Source organism: Aedes aegypti, unplaced genomic scaffold (assembly GCF_002204515.2).
Source record: "Aedes aegypti strain LVP_AGWG unplaced genomic scaffold, AaegL5.0 Primary Assembly AGWG_AaegL5_hic_scaff_1369_1232_PBJ_arrow, whole genome shotgun sequence".
Lineage (NCBI taxonomy): Eukaryota > Metazoa > Arthropoda > Insecta > Diptera > Culicidae > Aedes > Aedes aegypti.
Genome location: NW_018734801.1, coordinates 45,270 through 50,673, shown reverse-complemented (window position 1 = coordinate 50,673; position 5,404 = coordinate 45,270).

Genomic DNA, 5,404 nt, shown 5'->3' with positions numbered 1-5,404 from the left:
GTGCGGTCTTCTTTGGGGGCGGGCTGATGTCTGGCGAGGAGGCTGGTTTGGGATAAACGAATTTTGGAGGTCTTCCACGCTTGGTCTCCTGAACGGCCGGGGAGTTGTTCCTTGAGCGTGTCATCGGGCCAGCCGTCGACTGGGCCACTCGTTGCTCTCGGCTGTGGCGGGGCTTCTCAGCGACGACGGTTTCGCTCACATGATGCACTCTCTCTGGGTTAGACTGCTGCTTAACCTGCTTGATAAAAGCCATCATCTGCTCGATCCTCTCCTCTTTCTTTTTATTGTCTTCCTGTAACCTGGCGATTTCCTTATCCTTTTGGAGCATGGCCGCTTCCAGCTCCTTCAGCTTCTTCTCGAACACGCTTTGTTGGGCGGCTACTTGGGCGTAACTACCGGATTGTTGTTCCACTCGTTTTCTCGCTTCGGGGAAACTCAGGTTTTCGTTCACTTTCACCTTGATCACTTCAACCTCTTTTTTATACACAGGGCACTGGCGATTGGTCGACCGATGGTCACCCTTGCAGTTACGGCACGACGGGGCTTCACCGCATTCTTCCCCGTGGAAGTTCTGCGCGCAGTTGGCACAACGTTGCGGTCCAGGGCAGCGCACACGAGTGTGCCCGTAACTAAAGCAACCGTAGCAAAGCATCGGGTTCGGAAAGTAGGGGCGAGTAGCAACGCGCAGCAAGCCAACTTTGATGTACTCCGGGTAAGTGGTCTTACAGAAAGTAAGAATCAGTGCCGGTGTATTGACCCTTTTTCCGCTTTCATTTCGGGTGATACGCTGTACCCGAATAACCTTCTGGCTGATCATCTCAGTCAGAATGTCCTTTTCCTCCATCTGAATGAGGTCGAAGCACGAGATGACACACCTACTTACATTTAGATTGGGGTGAGGGACAACCTCTACCTCGGTTCCATCAATTAGCTTCGTCAGCTTCAGCAATTTGGCAACTTGGGCTGGGTCCCGAACTCGCAGAGTGTACTTGGTACCCTGCGCTTCGGTCTTCGCACTTTCAATTGGACCGCCGGCACATGCCTCAACCGATTTCCCGGTAATGTACGGGTTGATCGGAAGTGGAGTTCCGTTTTTTCCAGACAACTGGAGGAACGTCAATTCGCCAAATTGGTTCGTTGGATCCATAAATTCTGGTAATCTACGTTTGGCGGACCCCCCTGGGTCGCCGCTACTAGCGGCCGCCATGTTGTTTTAAGTGGAAAACACTTCCACTGGCAACGGTCACCCGTTACCTACCCCAAATTGACGAAAGAAAAGTAAAAGGAAAGATCCTACCTTCTTTTATCCTCGGTCGTAGAAAGCGATGGCCAGGCGTTCCCAAAATTTTGTGCCGCACTGTAGGCACTACTGGACACTACTGTAGTGAATCCCTGATATGGATCGCTCACTTTCTCAATTCCACTTACTTCCCAAACTTTCGACACTTTTTTTTTTTTCAGCGAAAAACAATTCAAGCACACTGTGCACCACCGAAAAGTGAATGAGAACGGCCGGGGAGCCGGCTGACGGCGATTTGTTTGGCCGTTTCAAAGCACGTGGGTGCCACTTTTTATCGCCGTTTTCGGCCGCTACAACACCGATTTTCACCAAACCTTCACTATCCTCTTCTTCTTCACCACCGTAATCACAGATTAACACGCGTTGCGATCGCGAAAACCGTGAAAAACTCGGAAAAACACCTGGTTTATGCCGAACGCGTGCACAGAGCCAACCGGTCAACACAGTGTGTCGGAACGATCTGAATAATAATAATAATAATAATAATAATAATAATAATAATAATAATAATAATAATAATAATAATAATAATAATAATTTTTTTTTTTTTTTGTTTATTAGTGACACTTTACACCAGAAGGGTGCATTCGTGTCGGAAAAAATTAAGAACTTAACCTGTTTACAAATTTACGTTTCACAATTCAATTCATTTACAGTTTCACATACAGTCTGGTGTCATGGAGATATTGAACAAGCTTTGCATTTCGCTCTTTGGTATTATCCAAGGCTTCCTTCAGGCTGATATTGCTGATATCGTGTTTTCTTCTTTCCTGCTCATATTTTCTGCAGTGCAGAATGAGATGCCGTACATCAAGCAACGTTCCGCAACATTCGCAAGTGGGCGGAAATTCCTTTTTCAGGAGGAAAGTGTGAGTGAGACGCGTGTGTCCGATTCTCAATCTCGTCAGCACGCGTTGGTCGGCCGCATTGCCATGTTCTGTCCACCTCTTCGTGTCGTGCTTTATCTCTCTCAATTTGTTTTCTCGAACTGCAAACCATTGTCGTTCCCATTGGCATCGTATGCTTTCTTTTATCGCCCTCAGAGCATCTTCACCGGGGATAGGAGTGTCAACAGCCGGTTGCTGTCTAGCCGCGTTGGCCAAGCGATCTGCTTCATTATTGCCGGTTATGCCAGCATGTCCCGGGATCCAGCAGAATCTTACATTTTTGTTCCGCACAATGTGCTCGATCTCTTGGATCCATGTGTGTTTGGAAGATCCTGCCTCCAAGGCCTGCAGGCAACTCGCCGAATCCGTTAGGATCACCACCTCGTTCCGGATGTTTGGGATTGAAATCGCTTTCTTGATTGCATACGCTTCTGCAGAGAAGACGCTGCACTCCTTCGGAAGACTAAACGTTCCGGAGATGCCATTATTATAAAAAGCGGCTCCTACCGTGTCTTCACACTTCGAACCATCGGTGTAAACGACGGTCGAGTTGTGGAAGCGGGTCGACAAAAGTTGCTGGACGACTGGACGTACTTTCTCCGGTGGGTCCCCGGCTCGTATCCTCCTCTTCACGTCCCATAGAATCGAGGGTTTCCGTTCGTTCCAAGCACGGTCGCCTTGCCTCACAAGTTGACCGACAGCAGGGAGTGTAGTGCCTGTGAGTTCCTCCAAACGATCCGAAACGCGCTGAATCAAGGGAAGAGACTTATTTTGGCTGTTTTTCCCTAGAATGCGGATGGCTGTCCTCGCTATGCACTGAACCGCCAACAGCTCAAACGGTAAGGTGCCCGCTTCGGCCATGACCGAAATTATCGGGCTGGTAACAAACGCTCCAGAAGCATACCGGACCATTTTGTTATATGCCGGAGCAAGGGTCTCCAGTGTTGTTGGTCCTCCTCGGCTCACCAATCCGATACCGTACGTCAGTTTTGCAGTTACTAACGCCGATCCGACTTGTAGCAGACTTGTCCGATTGCCTCGCGGTAGTTTGGCTCCGATCATTTGGAGTATTCGCAGACGTGACTCACATGCTTTCTTCATCATTTTGCAATGCGGTTTGAATGTCAAGGTGCGATCGAGAGTGACACCTAGAACCCTCAACCGGTTGGTTTTCGGGACAGAGACCTGATCAACAATGATGTTCCGCGCCGGCTCCCGACGTGCATTTGGGCTGCAGTAGAACACATGCGACTTGGCAGCAGACATTGCGAAGCCGACACTTTTCGCCCATTTACATACAACCTTAACGGCGGCCTGCAATTTCGTGTGTAGCCCTTCACTTTTTGCCCCTTTAACGACGAGGAGGATGTCGTCGGCGTACAGGAGTATGTCAACTCCATCCGGCAGTACCCGGAAGATGGGCTGCATCGCCACCAGGAACAGCGTTACGGATAACACTGATCCCTGCGGCACACCATTTTCCAGCTTGTGTTCACTGGACGTGTAACCACCCAACGACACCTGAAACGTTCGCTCCGAGAGGAAGCTTTGCAGAAGGTTCATCATCCGACCATGTATCCGCCATGATTTCAGGGAGCGAAGAATGCCGTGTCGCCAGGTGGTGTCGTATGCCTTCGACAGATCCAGAGACGCTATCAAAGAGTGTTCGTCGGCGTTCGGTATCGACCTCTCCAGCTCGGCGAAGTACGTGTCGGTACCGCGTCCCACACGAAAAGCGTGCTGACGCTTGTCAAGTCGTCCGTTTGACTCTAGCTCCGTGATAAGACGACGGTTGATGATTCGCTCGAGTGTCTTCGCCATGCAGCTAGTAAGTGAGATAGGGCGGAAGGCAGCAGGACCGGAATCTTGGCAGTTCGGCTTCGGAATAGGAACGACGAGGGCATTCCGCCAGCTGGCGGGAAACTCACCGTTGCGCCAGATTTTGTTGAGCAGCTCCAGTAGTACAAATTTTACGGACACAGGAAGACGTTGGAGCAGCGGGTACCCTATCCCATCGGTACCTGTCGAGGCACCTCGCCCTTTGTCGAGAGCCCACAGAAGTTCGGCTAGGGTGATGTCAACGTTGTACGCGTCGCCGGTATTAGACGAAACATCTATGGACTCTCTCTCAGCTACCATTTTCGCCATCTGAAACGATGGAGGGTAGCTGGACGTCGCCGATCTTTCGCCGTAGTACGTCGCCAGTTCTTCCGCTACTTCTTCGGGGTTGTCCGTGAATCCGTTTGGCCGTTTAAGAACCACTGAGCGTCTTGTCCGATTTCCACGAAGTGTGTTAACCGTGCGCCACAGTTCAGTCGTCGTGCTGTGCGGGGAGATCTTCCCTACGAAGCTTTCCCACGATTGCTCCTTCGCTTCTTTAATCGCTTTTCGTGCCTCCGCTTTTGCTGCTTGGAACTCCGCCAACGCTTCGGGTTGATCTGGGTTGACCTGCTGTAGACGTCGGAGCGACCGAAGACACTTCCGTCGCCGACGGATTGCCGCCTTTGCCTCGGGGCACCACCATGGTACCGCTTTTGGTCCGATTCGGCCACTAGTCCGTGGGATAGACTTAGTCGCTGCTGCAATTATTTTTTCGGTGAAGCTACCTACATCCCACTCGGTCTCTGGGCGGATGGTTTCGGCTGTAATCCGTTCATATAGCTCCCAATCAGCCCGATCGTACAGCCATTTCCTTCGCGTTGTTTGCTGATTTGACCACCCAGGCATGGACACCGCAATTGGGAAGTGATCACTGTTGTGCGTGTCTGTTAAGGTTCGCCAGGTAAACCTCCGAGCCAGACTCTCTGTGCAGATCGTCACATCGATCGCCGAAGTGTTGCCCGAAGCCGGATCGATGCGGGTAGCTGAGCCGTCGTTCAAGATCACCATTTGCTTTGTCAGGGTTGTTTCGGCTATAAATCGTCCAAGCGCGCTTGATTGGTGCGATCCCCATGCGATGTGGTGAGCGTTGAAGTCTCCGAGGATTAAAATCGGACCTTCCAGCTGGTCGAACAATTCATCCAGTGCGGTCTGGCACTGAGCTGAACTCGGCGGAACGTAGATCGACACAACAGTTGCCTGGATCGGCGCGTGAAGGCGAGCAGCAACGAGATGCAGAGAGGTATCGACTTGGATGCGTTCGAACGGTATGCCTTCTCGGATGGCAAGGCCTACACCATGTTGCCAGTAGTTAGCGTTCCTTGACTGTAGCAGCAAC